General features: G+C 39.4%; 1 long non-coding RNA gene across 6 annotated transcripts in view; it reads left to right on the forward strand.

Annotated features, from left to right (window-relative positions):
- Positions 1–17,549, forward strand: part of LOC138755456 (uncharacterized) — a 105,172-nt gene that overhangs the window by 6,947 nt on the left and 80,676 nt on the right. For all 6 annotated transcript variants that reach the window (XR_011352308.1, XR_011352310.1, XR_011352306.1 and 3 more), the window contains one exon: positions 7,014–7,114. This is a non-coding gene — a long non-coding RNA (uncharacterized lncRNA). The remainder of the gene's footprint in view (positions 1–7,013; positions 7,115–17,549) is intronic.

Raw genomic sequence — 17,549 nt, forward strand, 5'->3', positions numbered from 1 at the left:
TGTCAAAGTAAATATTTGCTTCTTTTTATTATATTTGAAAGATTAAGTTGTATTTTCAGAAGCTGCTGTCTGACTTCTACCATTTCACATTTCTCGTTTTCACTGAGTAGCAGGAAATTGTTGTATGCAAATTAAATTCACATGGAAAGTTAACTTTCATTAGTTCTTTCCAAGTATCCTTTGAATTACCAATATAGCACATTATATTGTTTTGCAAAATTTCTGTATCGCAGGATATTACAGTGATGTAGCTAGTAGAATTGCTGTCCCACAGATCAAACAGAGTTCAGTCCTGTTAGGAATTAAAGTACCTTTAAAGAAATTGCTCGAGACAAAAATTGAGAACAAAGAACATTTATTACTACAACAATGCAAAGTTGGGTGCTTCCCCTTACCCTGGGAATACACACACACACTGGGGCTCACCCAACTTTTATACAGTTGATTTCAGTGTAGGAATACCCTCCCCCTTACATTCTTCTGCCTCCTGCTGGAGAGGTTTGGCATTAGGCAATCCTGCCTGCCTACGTGCAATTTCAGTATACTTGGAGAACCAGGGGGGGTTATCCTGTCGGTGTCCCTTCATGTCATTGTCCTTATTCACACCTTCCTGATTCTCTGGGCTACAGTCTCTTGATATGCAGAGTTGACTCATTCTATCTAGGGTTGGCTAATTTCATATGTATAAATCTGTGTATGGTTAGCTAATTAGAAATGTATGACTTGGTACTTCTGTCCAGGGCTAGGAGACCCTTATCTGATCCAGACTACCTCAACTTCCTACATTCTATTGTACCTTACCATTCCTTATCTTAGTCCTATGGTCTTGTCACAAAGGATAGAAGATTCTTATGTTAATCGTGCTGACTCTGCTTTCCTGCATCCTAAGCCCCAAACTTATCCTGTTTGAACTGGTTTCAGCCATTTTACTGATGAACTTTAGTTTCTTCCATGTTCATAATTTTAGGTCAATTTTCCCATCTCTCACAATCCTCACTTTTCTTTTAGATCAGTAATACTGATCTTTCACCATGATCAGTGTTACTGATCTTTGGTTACTAGTGTCAGTGTGACTGATCCCCCCCCCCCCCTTTTCCTCACTTTTCTTTTAGATCAGTAACACTGATCTTTCAAGTGTAAGGTGTAGTTTTACCCAGCTGGTCAATAACCGAATTGTAATGTCTGTGTAAAGTCTTTAGGTAGGGGAGCACCATGAGTGAGTCCAGCTGCTTATTAGGGTTTGGAGTATCAGGCTCCAGTTCTCAGTAAAGAGTCTAGTCCATCCCATACGTTGAAATATGGAAGCAGTGTCTTTGAAGCACACGACCTTTGTTAAGTGTTGTCCCGACGAAGTCTGTGAGAGGCGCTGCGTTCAGCAGCGAACGAGTCGCAGTCTATGAGAAGCGCTGCCTTCAGCAGCGAACGAGTCGCAGTCTATGAGAAGCGCTGCCTTCAGCAGCGAACGAGTCGCAGTCTATGAGAAGCGCTGCCTTCAGCAGCGAACGAGTCGCAGTCTATGAGAAGCGCTGCCTTCAGCAGCGAACGAGTAGCAGTAGTCAGGCGGTTCCGTTTGATTGTGGCTAGTATCTGATGTCCCCTTCAGCCCCGAACCCTAGGGCCACCGATCTCCGAAGGCTGTTTGGAGCCTGATATTAAAGTGTCAAGCAGCTCACGTTGTTGGAAACTGGTGCTCCCTTTCATGGGGTGATGTAAAGAGACCAAGCTGGGGGGGGGATTGTTTCTTGTGATTTAACTGTGTGTTGCAGCTTGTCTGCTAACATTAGCATATGTGTCAACTCTCTCTCTCTCTGCTACATGTACAATCCTGACTACCATTCTGTCTGTCTTTGTCCCACCATGTCCTTTGTGAGGATTTTGACACCCTGCACTCTACTTCGCTCCTTTCCACGTTATATAACCACCAGATGAGCAGCAGCTCCCTGAAAACAGGTGTTCCCCTTCAGGGATGATCAGAGAGAGAGAGCCAGGTGGGGGATTATGTGTCTCGTGGTTGTGTGAAGTGTCTGTTTGTTTTGCGGTTAGCTTGTTAGTTTCCCCCTTTGTGTGAAATGTACATTGTTTGTTTTGCGGTTAGTCTGTGTACACAGGTGCCTCACTGTGTGACTGCCTATCCCCACTGTGTTTCCCTGATCCGTATTCTAAATACCTTGCCTCTATGCCCTCTCTAGCCTGTAAAACAGTACAATCTGTAACCTCTGCTACCCCTTCTCCAGAAGTACTTAAAACATCGAGAGTACTCCACTAAAGCTGTTTAATTCCCCTGGTCCGTATTGGGATCCCTTATATCCCATTATGACTATACATTAAATCTATGCCCTGTCTACATTCTAAAGGAGCTGAATTGTAACCTCTGCTGCCCCTATTCCAGGGGGGCTTAAAACATTAACGAACAATATTCCAAAGAAATTAGTAAACAACAATGAAGAATACATGTAAGCTCATTAAAATACAATAAGAACTGAATAAAACACAAAAAATGTAAAGCTCATTGAAAACTGCAATAAAATGCAAGAAGAACTGAATAAAACCACAATAAATGTCAAACTCATTGGAAACTGCAATAAAATACACAAAACTGAATAAACCACGATAAATGTAAAGCTCATTGAAAACAGCAATAAAATACACAAAACTGAATAAACCACGATAAATGTAAAGCTCATTGAAAACAGCAATAAAATACACAAAACTGAATAAACCACGATAAATGTAAAGCTCATTGAAAACAGCAATAAAATACACAAAACTGAATAAACCACGATAAATGTAAAGCTCATTGAAAACAGCAATAAAATACACAAAACTGAATAAACCATTAAAAAAAACGAATAAAATTGTAACATTATGGCACTTTGTCATTAATTCTTTGAATGTGGGTCCAGCCTTTCTCTCTTGTTCTTACTGCGGTGTCTGTAATTAAAAGTACACAGAAGGGACCATCCCAGGCAGGTTTTAGTTGATCCTCTTGCCATGCTTTTACATATAACCAATCACTAGATTTTAATAAAATGAATAACAATCTGACTTTCCTTTGTGTTAGTGTAAAAATTGTAAAATGAAACACAAACCATATTTGCATGGGTTTTGAATATGTTAGACCTTATTAAAATGCAGTTGGAGCTGCTTGTCTGTATGGGGCACAACCCTCCAATTTGTTAGAGTGAGTACATAACAGACATTGCAGCACAAGAGCCCCTGCAAGAGAACTTGAAACATATTCAACCTTTAGTTCTGCCTTAAGTAAAATGCCTTGTGCCACAGCTCACAGGAGCTGGCCTTATTTAAAACAGTCTGTAAAACAGGCACCAAAAAAAGTTAAAGATGTTCTTATGAAGATTGCACACACAATAATTTAAGTACAGGCTAGTTTCTATTATATTCCACTTAAAAGTTCTGCTGCATGAATCCTGGAGCTTGTGGAGTCATTATTGAATCAAGAAATATTGGTACCATGCCAATCTCATTCTAACATGCCAATTTCTCCAGTCCTTAAGTCAAGATGTACTGAATAGCATCTGGTACAAGATCTGTGAGTTCTCAATGATATTATTATTCTTATGCACCCAATTGTTCTGAACTATGCCACCAATTTAAATCATATTCCACCTATTGCAATACTCACACAGCACCATAGACCAGTTCGCAGGTTTATTTCTCCATTAAGCTGAATCCAGTTGCGCAGGGTTTACCTCCGTGATTATTTACAATGTAACTTCCGCACTACCGGATTTAAATATAAACCTGATGAATGGGGGAAAGTTATCATGAATTAAATAACAGCGGCAATACAGAGAAATTGTGCTGAGGCATTAATTTCACTCCAGAGGAAAATGCACCAGAGAAATGAATGATTAAACTTATAGGAATCCCCATAGGAATCCCCAGAGGTATCTTTATTCTCCAGAAGTGGGTGATCTTTAAACTCACGGACCTTGACTGCTGAATGTGTAGAAGAAATGTATTAAATGTGTTGATAGGGCTCCATACCTCTAACTGCAAGACAAGAGCCTGAAGCCTCAATTTCAAGTGCCACAGTGTACTTAAAGGGACATGCACACTCCCCCTTCAACTGGCTGATCCAGCCACTTTACACATCAGATCCTTTCTTTATCTCACATACACTTAAAGTTAAGATGTATAGAACTCACCCTATTTGCGCAAACATTTCTCCCTGCAAATGTTATAACATCACTCAACTCTCAGGTACTCCCTGTGCAAAATCACATTTAAATACAATTTATTTCATAAATTGGAATTAACTGGTAGTTAAATTCGCTAATTCTACAGTATTGAAAAACGATCATTTATGACATTTAATTTTTAGCATGAATTTTAATCAATATTGGTCAGTGACTGAAGTGGGAAGTCGTGATTTATGAAATTATCTCTGGTCTCTACTCTCCCACTCCCTGCACTTCTCCCAACATTCAGGAGCTGGCACACAGTCCCTGCCTTTTTTTTTCATGTTACTCATCTACTATTACTTTAACTGCTTGCATCAAAATGTTAGCCTTTGCTTTCTGCTTATCCTCAGATGTCTGGACAAATGCTTTTTGTGTGATCTGTAGAAGCTGGGTTATTCCCTGCTCATGCCAATTTTCTGTCTTTTGTAATTTTCTCTTAATGTCTGGGGCTGAGTTGGTAACAAAACCTGTTAGTACCAATTGTTCCCCTGCTGGGGATTCTATGTCGAGACCCCCATATTGTATATATATTTGGTCCCAAAAATTGGTCTAACTGTTCGGCACATCCCTGGGGATCTTCTATCAGGGAGGTCAGCTCTTTCTTAAAGTTACACACTTCAGTACTGGTCAGGGGCACATTTACGAAACCGAGACCCTCTCCCATGGGAACTTCCCACAGTGGTCTCATCCAATTGGTTTCTAGCTTATTAGGTCTGGGTTCCTGCTCCCTGGGAAATGAATCAAAGGGTTCTGCCCTTTCTTCCTGAAGAGTCTCACGCTGTTCTGAATTAAAGTTACCTCTCTCTCCTGCCAACAGAGGTGGTAATCGAGTGCTTTGTGAGCAAGTTATCATACCACTCCTGCTCTCTTCTCTAGTGGTGGGGGAGGTGGGGAAGGTGCAGAAGGGTAGGTCATAGGAGGGGAAGGAAAGATAGGAGCCGGCATAGGAGGAACATAGGGTGGAGGGAGGGAATGTAACACATCCCAACCCTGTGATTCAGGGACAAGAGGTTCCTCCTCTCTCTTATCCCTGGATTCTTTCTCATTCAAAACCAGCTGTTCAATGGATCCCTTGAGCCAGCAGGCTGCATATTCCCTGCTCTCAACATTGTCTGGCTGGTTTTGATAGAGCCATAAGTTCAAAGCTTCACACATCCATTCATCCTCGGATCCGAATTTTGGCCAGTACACGGAGCTCCCTTTAACCGGGTATCCCACCCATTCATTACAACAATACCTGACCGTCGTCAGTTTGTCTTTACCGCGGGTCTTTCCTGTGCCCCACTCAGATAACATCATCCCAAGCGGGCTGTACGTAGCTATCTGGTGGTCACGTCCTGTGTCAGGACTCTCATCTCTACTGCCCGCTAGTTTGTCTTTACCGCGGGTCTTTCCTGTGCCCCACTCAGATAACATCATCCCAAGCGGGCTGTACGTAGCTATCTGGTGGTCACGTCCTGTGTCAGGACTCTCATCTCTACTGCCCGCTATTCCCATACTTAGGAACAAGTAAAATACTCTTACCGAGTTCTGGCAGTACTGCTCTAGCGCGCGTCCTTCCGCCGTTTGTTCTCAATGCCTCTTCTCGGATATCACTCGCTTCTTCCACTGACCAGCCACCCGTCGCCCGTGAGTCCAGCTGAATCAGCCGGGGTGCACCTACTCTCGTCGTCGGGGTACTCTGTCAGTGGAGGGAGTGTGATCCCGGACGAGCCCCCATTTGTTAGGAATTAAAGTACCTTTAAAGAAATTGCTCGAGACAAAAATTGAGAACAAAGAACATTTATTACTACAACAATGCAAAGTTGGGTGCTTCCCCTTACCCTGGGAATACACACACACACTGGGGCTCACCCAACTTTTATACAGTTGATTTCAGTGTAGGAATACCCTCCCCCTTACATTCTTCTGCCTCCTGCTGGAGAGGTTTGGCATTAGGCAATCCTGCCTGCCTACGTGCAATTTCAGTATACTTGGAGAACCAGGGGGGGTTATCCTGTCGGTGTCCCTTCATGTCATTGTCCTTATTCACACCTTCCTGATTCTCTGGGCTACAGTCTCTTGATATGCAGAGTTGACTCATTCTATCTAGGGTTGGCTAATTTCATATGTATAAATCTGTGTATGGTTAGCTAATTAGAAATGTATGACTTGGTACTTCTGTCCAGGGCTAGGAGACCCTTATCTGATCCAGACTACCTCAACTTCCTACATTCTATTGTACCTTACCATTCCTTATCTTAGTCCTATGGTCTTGTCACAAAGGATAGAAGATTCTTATGTTAATCGTGCTGACTCTGCTTTCCTGCATCCTAAGCCCCAAACTTATCCTGTTTGAACTGGTTTCAGCCATTTTACTGATGAACTTTAGTTTCTTCCATGTTCATAATTTTAGGTCAATTTTCCCATCTCTCACAGTCCTGACCTCTGGCATTTTCTGTTGGCAGTTTGCATGTTCTTCCTGCTACCATTTCAGTTTCCTCTGGGTGTTCTGGTTTCCACCCATATCCCGAAGCTGGAGAGGTCATTGGGTTAATTGGCCACTGTAAATAGTGCCCAATTGCAAATGAAGTAGTAAAGAGTGACAATATCACACTGAGTCTACCCTTGCAGGAAAAAGGATCTCGAGTACTGAGGCTTGGGGGTGGTTTACAGACTTGGAATCGAAATTGGTGCCTAAATTTGTGAGCGGTCAACAAGTTGGGCTGTGCTTAGGCCTCACCCTTCATCAGTGAGCATGGGTATATAAGGAAGGAATTGACCTGCTTAAAAGCAAGATGTCTGTACAGAATTTACCTTTTTTCCCAGGATCAAAGACTGAAGCAGAGTAAATTGTGCAAACTGGACAGCATGGACTTGGAGGGCTGAATTGGCTCGTTACAGTGCTGTATGTCTACATTTAAAAAAAGGTATTTTCCATTTTGAACCATAACTAACAAACTCATCTTTTAAGATACTGCTGTGTAATATACTTGTGTAGTGCATGTATTTCAAGGAAAGTGTAATGGAGCAGGAAGACATTTGCTTGATACTTTAATGTTCATTCATAAATTAAAATGGCTGCACATTATTCATGAATAATGATCATTAAATAATTCAGCAGAAATGAGCTCACAGATATTCCTTCGTAGTTTTTCCTATCATTTTATGGAAGTTTGCAAGGTACAATTATGAACACAGTTAAATAAGAATATTCTTAAGGTCATCTTAACCAGCTATGAAACTCTGACACCTTATTGGGTATCTGGCTGTACCTCATTAATGATGATGCAATGAGGACATAGTGAGATTTCCAGTTCATTAAAATGACTGCAGGGGAGCAAATGAGGGAGATATTTCCTTTGTTGGACTGTAAAGTGGAAATATAAAAGGATTTATTTTTAGAGTCAACAGCTCTCAAACAATTTGGCAGACTCCCATTTAATACTTCCACGTACAAGTACTTCTGTCTTTGTCTACACAGGTGGGACATTGAACAGTATTTCAAATTGAATTCAATTGTTTTTTTTTTGTCGCATACCAAGATGCATTGAAAATGCTTGTTTTGCATGCTAACCAGACATATCAACTCATACTTAAGTCCAGAAGATCGTGCAATAATAAAATAAAAGTGCAGTATGTAGTGTTACAGGAAGTCGATAAGTGCAGCAGATAATGTTATTTGGGTAAAGTACAAGAGATGGAGGAAAGTACCATTAAACCTTGCAGAGTCGACATCATTTACCTATGAGACTCTGACAACAACAGGAAATAAACTGCCCTTGAATCTGGAGGTTTGTGTTTTTAAACTTGTGTATCTTCTGCCTTATGGAAGGGGGAAGAAGAGAGTTTGAACTGGGTGCAGTGGGTACTTCAATATATTTGGCTGCAGGAGGTGTAGGTGGAATTGATGGATGAGAGTTAATCTGTTGTGATCTGAGCTGCTTTAACAACTGTGCAGTTTCACGTAATCTTGGCCAGAGCAGTTCCTGCAACAAGCTGCGATGCATCTTGACAGGATACTTTCTATGATGCATCTATAAAAATTAGTATCAGTCACTGAACACATGCCAAATTTGAGAAAGTAGTTATTGGTGTGCTTTCTTGGCCATGGCATCATCGTGGTTGGACCAGGATAGTTAGATGCTGATACTCAGTCCTAGAAATTTGAAGATCTCCACCATCTCCACCTCAGCACTGTTGATATAAACAGGGAGGTATGTGACCCTCTCCCCACCTGTCCCCCAATTATCTAGAAGTCTGAGCAGCTCCTGCATATTGTTCATTCCATGATGCTATGCTATCTATCTCCTTCTTGTACTCCATCTCGTCATTGTTGAAGACCTAGGACAGTGGTGTCATAATTCAGAATAAAATAACTCTTTGTAATTTGATTTGATTTGAATGTGTATTGCGTTTCTGTTATCCACTTTGCTTTGAATGTGTATTGTATTTCTCTTATCCACTTTGCTTTTACAGTTTTATTCCTCATTTATTGTATTTACAGGTTCCAAAGGCTTTTTATTTGATACTATAATTTTCAAGAGAAGAGAACTGTCTTACAAAAATAAAGCTTACTTCACTTCCCCAATTCATGTTTTTCCAGTAAAATACAGCATTTAAACAAACTGCCCAGAGTACAGATTATGGATTAGCTAGTTTTTGGGATCTCTTATGGGTTTGATGTAAAAAAAAAAGACAACCTAATTGCATTTATCATAGACAGATATAGTTTACACATTGATAGACACTTCATTGTATCAATCCATATGCATAAATAGGAACAAGTTTCTTTGTATATTTCTTATTACAAACATGGTATTTTTTTATTAAAAGTCTATTAAACAAATGTTCCATTTTAACACAAAAGACACTTTTATAAGATATGCAAGATTAGATTAAACTTGGCAAACACATTTTACAGTAGAACTTTCTCTTGCCAGCAAAAGCCTGGCACTAGGCCATTTCATGTCTGGCTTCCACCTTGAGGCCGGCTACAGGAGCGGATGGAAAACTAAGAACTTACCTTTCAGACAGCAGCCCTAAAAAGCTACTCGAATCCCATTCGTATCTAAAGGCGCCGCATAGTGCCCATCAGATCCAATAGAGGCGGGCAACTGGTGCTGTAGCACTGCCTGTCATAAAAACATAGCAGAGCAATGGCTGTCTTCCCTACCCATAATTCTCCAGGCAGCTGGAACCGCTCTGAGGTTCCCAGAACAGTTCCAGCTGTGTGGGGAATTATGGGTAGGGAAGACGGCCATTGCTCTGGAGCATTTTGAGTCACAGAGATCGGCCCCAACGGTCGAAGCAATCCAGTGGGGCTGTCCCAGCTCGCACCGGCCTCCCCTGACTGCTCCTGCAGCCCCATCAGCTCCTGCTGCCCCGCCAGCCCCCATTGACAGCTCCCGCTGCCCCAAAAGTCCCCGCTATCCTGCTGTCCCCTGCTGCTCTGCCGGCCCTCGCTGACATCTCCCACTGCCCTGCCACCCCTGACTTGGAGGGAGAGGGATGAGTGGGGAGATTGGTCGTGGGCTTCACAGTGATTTCTGTTTCAGAGAACTGCATTCAAGAGTATTGCTTCAACCACTGTGCGGATGAAAATTGAGAGACCACATATTATGAATTTTGCAAATATATTCAAGATACCTTAAATAAAAGTCCTCACTTAGAGTGTCTCCACAAAGTTTATACTCGCAGAGTCATCTTTAAAATGTTGCGTGATTTCCCCAACATGAAAAATATTTATTTGATCCAATGAGTTTGCAGGTCATCTTGCAAAACAAGATAAACATTACATATCCCAATCCTTTGGACCAGTCGGTGCACCACTTTAGGTATGCGCACTATAGATTGGCCAGCCCGGATACCAATTCTTTTAAAATGGGCTTGCTTAACTCCCTATCTCAAAGAACGGAATGCAGACTTTTTTTTCCAAACTTTATTTAAAGATAGAAAAAAACATAACATACAGTCCAATAATTGTCAAAAATTAATTTTACAAATATATATAAAAAAACAAAAAAAACTCAAAAAATACAGAAAAATAAAATTAAAAAAACCCCAAACCTGCCCTCCCACCCCTTCAGCCAGCTCCCTTACGGGGTGCCAAAAATATAAATTATATACAAAAAAAAATTATAAATGTTAAAAACAATTCAAAGTATATCTAAATGCATATATTCCAAATACAAAGATCATTTGCTAATTAAAAAAAGAATAATTATCACATAAATTATAGGTAATTTTTTCCATAACAATACAAGTTTTCATTCATTGTGGAAACGTAGTATATTAATCTCTGTATTGTCTTTCCAGTACTCCCAACACATTTACACGCTACTGATAACACCAAACATACAAAAGCAATTTGAATTTTATTCAAACCTAATCCCCTCAACAAAATCAAATTACCCAGCAAGAAAATCATTGGGTCTAATGGTAATGTAAAGTTATACAATTTTTCCAAAACCACTTTAATTCCTTGCCAGAATGGTTGAACTTTAACACAAGTCCAAACAGCATGTAAAAAAGTTCCAATACATGAATCACATCTAAAACATAAGTCTGAATTACTAAATCCATATTTTTTTAAGTTTCTCCAGAGTCAAATATAATTGATGTAAAAATTATAATTAACAATTCCATATCTTACATTAGTCAATTTGATTACATATCCACCCAATCATCTTCAGGAAAAATAAAGACTGAATCACTCTCCCATTTAAGTTCAGATTTATCCCAATCTGGTTTATCCATATTATCTTGTAACAAATTGTACACAAATGAAAATATAACCTTTCTTTGGTACAGAGAAAATCAAAGACTCAAATCTCGACAAAGTAGGTAAATTCATCTCTCTACCATAATTATCCTTTACAAAGGCTCTAAGTTGGTAATACACAAACAAATAATTTACAGATATATCAAATCTCTCTCTCAGTTGATTAAAAGTAAGAAATTATCCCTTGTCAAAACAATCCTGTATTGTCTTTATACCCTTAAAATCCCAACTCTTTAAATAAATATTAAACATTGAAAAAGAAATAAATTGGTTATTATACAATGGAGTTAAAATTGATAATTTATCTTTTGATCCCAAAACCCTATGTTTTAAAAAATAGGATTTCTTTAACAAATGTTTCAATACCGGCATATTATATTCCTGTAACAAACTCAATTTCCAACGAAATATAAATTAATGTTCCTCGACCTCAGAAATGCATGCCATTTCCACCTTAGCCCAGGAGGTTGATCTAAATCCATCAACCTGCTAATAGACTTCAACTGGGCTGCTTCATAATAATTTTGAAAATGTGGTAACTGAAGTCCACCTAACGCATATTTCCATGTAAGTTTATACAATGCCACTCGAGCTAATTTATCTTTCCATAAAAACTCCCTCACTACCTTATTTAAATCCTGAAAAAAAATCCTTTTGAAAGTAAACATGGTATTGACTGAAATAAATAATGAATTCAGGGGGAAAATATTCATTTTAATACAATTGACCCAATCAAAGTCAATGGACGATCTTTTCACTTAATCAAATCTGCTTTAATCCATTTTAATATAGGCACATAATTTAACTGATGCAATGACTGATAATTAACATCTACAAGCACACCTAAATATTTTATTTGTCCACCTTAATTTTGTAATAATTTTAAATTCTGAATAATCTCCCATTCCAACTGGTAAGATTTCACTTTTATTTCAATTAACTTTATATTCTGACAGTTCTCCAAATTTCAACAAACACTCTTGTAACTGCTTCAATGATCGTTCCGGTTCTGTCAAATATATCAGTACATCATCTGCAAAGAAATTAATCTTATATTCTTCATTCATAGCCTTCATCTCTCTTATTTCATCATTTTGTTTAATAGTCTGAGCTAATACTTCAATAGCCAATGTAAACAAGGCTAGTGACAATGGACAACCCTGCCGAGTTGAACGAGTCAACCTAAATGGTAAAGAGATCTGACCATTTGTCACCACCCTAGCAATCGGGTTCGAATATAAAGCTTTAACCCAACCAATAAAAAAAACGGCCGAATTTAAATTTTTCTAACACCTTAAATAAAAAAAAATCCCACTCAACCCTATCAAAAGCCTTTTCTGCATCTAGTGCAACCACCATAGGATGGTTAGGCTGCTTTCGGTATGCATTGACCAAAGTAATTAATCGAAGAATATTATCTGATGCATTTCTGTTCTTAATAAAACCTGTTTGATCAGTATGTATCAACTTAGTTAAGTACATAGAAAGTCTATTAGCTAATACCTTGGCTATAATTTTATAATTACATTTAATAAAGAAATAGGTCTACATGAAGACACTTTTAATGGATCTCTATCTTTTTTTGGAATAACAGTTATTAAAGAACTTGAACAAGATTCCGGCAACTTCTGTTCTTCAGTAACTTGTTTTAACACATCTCCAAATACATTAGATAAATCATCATTAAAAATTTTATAAAATTCCACAAGAAATCCATCAACCCCTGGGGACTTTCCATTTGGCATTTCCTCTATACCTTCCTTAATTTCAAAATCTGTAAATGGAGATTCCAATTTCTGAACATCTTTCTCATCTAGTACCAGTAACCTTAATTTGGATAAATAAGATCCAATAGAACCATTATCCTGCTTCCGCTCAGAAGTATATAATTTTTGATAGAATGAATAAAACTGATTTTCCAACTTTAAATTTTCTGCCATATGTTGTTTCTTAACTTTCGTAGAATAACTAATAACCTGTCCCCTCAAATAATCTTTTAATGCATCCTATACTACAAAATGACTATCCACAGAATTAATATTCTCAGTGAAAAATAAAGAGATATGCTCTTTAACAAAAGTAACAAACTTTTTTTCAATAACATTACATTAAACCTCCATCTATATGACGAACGTACCACTTCTGAACTTTCGCAGGAAAAGAGTAATAATGAATGGTCTGATAGAACTCTACTTTTATATTCAACATGCAGTGCTCTACCCTGTAGGTGTGCTGATACCAAAAAAAAATCAATCCTAGAAAGCGAATCATGTCGTGATGAATAAAAAGAAAAATCTTTCTCTGTAGGATTAACCTTCCTTCAAACATCTACCAGATTTAAACCTTTCATCAATGCTTTGATCTGTATTACCATCTTTAATTTCCTTATACTCTTCAGGTTTCTATCCAACAAAGGTTCCAAAACATAATTAAAATCTCCCCCAACTAAAATATTGTCATTAACTTGAGATAACAATAATAAAGCTTCTGAAATAAACCGCTCATCTTCTATATTAGATGCATAAAGATTAAGCGAAGTCCAAGATTCAGCAAAAATTTTACAATTCACCCGTAAAACTCCACCTACATTTCCCTCTGAAGATTCCAAATCAAATGATAATTTTTTATGAATCAAAATCGCCATCTTGCCTTAGAGTTAAAAGGAAAAAAAAAACACATGTCCAACCCAATCTCTTTTCAATTTCAAATGTTCCTTTTCGGTCAAATGTGTTTCTTGTAAAAAGGCAATATCAATTTTCATTTTTTTAATATAAGCCAATACCCTCTTTCGCTTAATTAGATTATTTAATCCCTGAACATTAAAAGTTGCAAAATTCAAAGTAGACATTTTTACTAAGTACTAATATATTTCTTCTTTGGCTTGGCTTCGCGGACGAAGATTTATGGAGGGGGTAAAAGTCCACGTCAGCTGCAGGCTCGTTTGTGGCTGACAAGTCCGATGCGGGACAGGCAGACACGGTTGCAGCGGCTGCAGGGGAAAATTGGTTGGTTGGGGATGGGTGTTGGGTTTTTCCTCCTTTGCCTTTTGTCAGTGAGGTGGGCTCTGCGGTCTTCTTCAAAGGAGGTTGCTGCCCGCCAAACTGTGAGGCGCCAAGATGCACGGTTTGAGGCGATATCAGCCCACTGGCGGTGGTCAATGTGGCAGGCACCAAGAGATTTCTTTAGGCAGTCCTTGTACCTTTTCTTTGGTGCACCTCTGTCACGGTGGCCAGTGGAGAGCTCGCCATATAACACGATCTTGGGAAGGCGATGGTCCTCCATTCTGGAGACGTGACCCACCCAGCGCAGCTGGATCTTCAGCAGCGTGGACTCGATGCTGTCGACCTCTGCCATCTCGAGTACTTCGACGTTAGGGATGAAAGCGCTCCAATGGATGTTGAGGATGGAGCGGAGACAACGCTGGTGGAAGCGTTCTAGGAGCCGTAGGTGATGCCGGTAGAGGACCCATGATTCGGAGCCGAACAGGAGTGTGGGTAACACTCCCCTTTATAATCCTTCAAAAACATTAAAAAAAAACAAAACCCACCCCTCAATAATTTTTGTTTTAAATACCCCAAAAAATATAAAAACCACCCAAAGGTAGTAACACCCTAAAAATCTGGGTGCGGTAAGCCCACTAGTGGCAGATGACAGTCAAACCTTTCAGTGTCATTTACCACCCCCCGCCAGATACATATTCATTATGTAATTAAAAACACTCAAATATAGAAAATATATTCAACCCAATGATTCCAAGCCCAATGATTGTTCCGGATCTTCAATGTCAAGAAGACTTCGTGTCAGCTTTTCTTTCTTTCCATTCTTTCCATCCCCATTCCCATTTCCATTTCCATTTATCCTCGTCTTAGGATACAGTGGTGAAAACCACCCATTTCTTCGCAATTCTGGCAATGAATTAGCAAAAAACAAAGCGTTGTGATCATTCTCAAAAAAATTAGATTGAAAGTTTCCATAACCTTCAAAATTTCAGGATAATGAAAAGCAAACTTATAACCCTTTCGCCATAAGACATCCTTAGCCGAATTAAATTCCTGTCGTCTTCTAATAACCTCTTGACTCAAAAAAACCACTATTATTTTTAATCATCAGCGGGGTTTGACTCTGCCATGCTTTCTGTACAGCCATTCATAGAATCATTTTTCTATCTTGATATTTCAAACAACGAATAAAGTCCACCCTCGGTGTTTGGCCTGGAAGTGTTTTTTTTCCTCAACGCTCTATGGGCCCGATCCAGTTCCAAACCTTTAGGAAAAAGCTCTTTAACCAGTACCTCTGGGATCCAATGCTTAAATTTTTTTTATTGGATCAGAACCTTCAAAGTCCTCTGGAAGACCAACTACTTTCACATTATTTCTCCGGCTTTGATTTTCCAATGAATCATTCTTCATCAATAAATCCCTTCTTTGAATCCCCCAATCTACAAAAGAACCTTCTACTTTTTCCACTTTTTCTTTATTGCGTTCCACCTGATTTTGACATTCAGAAAAGGCTGTTTCAATTTTTAAAAAATTATCTTGTACAATATTAACAAATTTTATACATCTGTTAATATCACTCTTAACTAGTCATTTCTTGTTTCATAGTTGACATTTCTTCGCCCAAAGTATTCATTTTTGTTTTCACCTCCATAAATCCTTGGGTCATTTGAGTTGACATTTGTTTTTACATATTATCCATTTGGGAAGCAATCCCTTCCAAAACAGTGAATACTGAGTCCAATCCAGATTCCATAGCCAGTTTTTGAGGTCTACCTTCTTGAACTTCAGGCCCCTCCTCCTGGGCAAATTCCAATAAGGTAAGTTCCTCTTCTCCTTCAGTCACCATAGGTCCTTTGATTGTGTGGTTGTGGGTCTGGACACCCGACACCGGCATCCCCACAGCCCACACTTTTTCCAAAAGGTCACAGACCTGGGATGCTCTGCGCATGCCCGGCAGAACCGCCGGACGTGCAGGAGCATCCTCTGACAGTGCACTGTGCATCCCCGGGCTACCTGGCAATGTCATGGGCCCCTTTGTCGGTCGGGCCACCCACGCGCATGGCTTCACATGCACGCGGGTCGGCTACGATCAAACTCACCAAAGTGCCGGCACCATCTTGCAACTGCAGGATCGGCGCCAAGGTCAAGATTGAACCGGCAGGAGTTCTCCGAGGCTTGGAGACTCCCAACAATGACTCCGTGGATTCAGCTGTGCTGGTAGGCCTCAGATCATCAATACTTTTATATGGTAGTTTCTTCTGATGTTGAGTTTTAGATTTCTTCACATTGGTAGCCATGATGAATCACAGTTATTGAAAAAACTGTAAACATTTTAACCACTTTTATACTTTTTAAAATCAGGTATTTAACAATCCAGTCTTTCTTCTATGCCATCTTGCCATGCCCCCCAGAATGCAGACTTTAAGCAGTGCATACCTTGTGTATATCATTGTCCAATGTCTCATCGCATTATATCCGAATTTGCGTTAAATCGGGGCATGTAAAGTTACAGTTTCACTCTAGGTACAAAGAAATTCACCACAGTAATTGCCAAAAATACACAATCTTTTCAATAATTGGTATATTATCTACGACACCAACACTTCTGCCAGGACTTGTTCACATCTCTCCTTGGAACCTTAAAGTTCAACATTGATGTGGGCTTAAACTAACAATGATATTTTCTATCATGCAGCTTTGCTGATAGCTGTCTCTGTGTTCTCTCGTGGTCTCCACATGGAGTCCATTAGAACAGCATAAAATTCCACACTATACTAATTTGACCCCAGCACAAATGCAGTAAACACATCAAAATCTATAAGAAGAAACAGATGTCTACAGCATGAACCTTTCTACTTGATTTGTCATTAGGTTTAAGTGATTGTGAGAGTTTTAATTTCCATTTTTAAGTAAATAAAATTTTTGATGGTTCCCAAGTGTTTTTGGAAGTTCCTTCCCAGTTTCTGTGGGTGGCTGGAGATTTCAATGCCTGCTTTGATAATTGATGAGACTGGAGTTGAGACTACACGATAGTCAGCCACTGACAGTAGGAAGGAAGCTGCAATGGGCCAGACTCACAAGGTGGGACCTGACCTGGGGACTGAGAATAAACTGAAATAGATAGTTGGCCCTTGTGTATTCTATAGGTGATCTTGGAGAAGCACAAAATTTACCACATGGTCATAGTTGTTAAATATTGCCTCACATTCTCTTTGGTGCTGAAAATTAATTCTCAGCATTCATGTGATAATTATTGTTAGAGATTTCAAAAATATCAAGTTTCAAACAAAACTTTTCTAATTTTCAATTCTGTTTTTCTTCTGAATGCAAACATTCCTTTGAAGCGTCTGCTAACGGCAGTGCTACCGAAATGGGAGATGCCTACACAACATGAGGTGAACCAGTAACTGAACTTTATTTTGAATTACTCGTGCTGCTTGAGGAGACCACCCACTTCCTGTGAGGCACACGCTGGCCTTAGGAAGTGATGTCAGCATGTCGCAGCTTCACTCCCCATCCAGCGGCATGCAACATGGAAGTGGCACCGTCCCCTGGACAACGCATGTCACCGACTGCGGGCTT

This window comes from Narcine bancroftii, chromosome 2 (genome assembly GCF_036971445.1).
Source record: "Narcine bancroftii isolate sNarBan1 chromosome 2, sNarBan1.hap1, whole genome shotgun sequence".
NCBI classification, from domain to species: Eukaryota; Metazoa; Chordata; class Chondrichthyes; order Torpediniformes; family Narcinidae; genus Narcine; species Narcine bancroftii.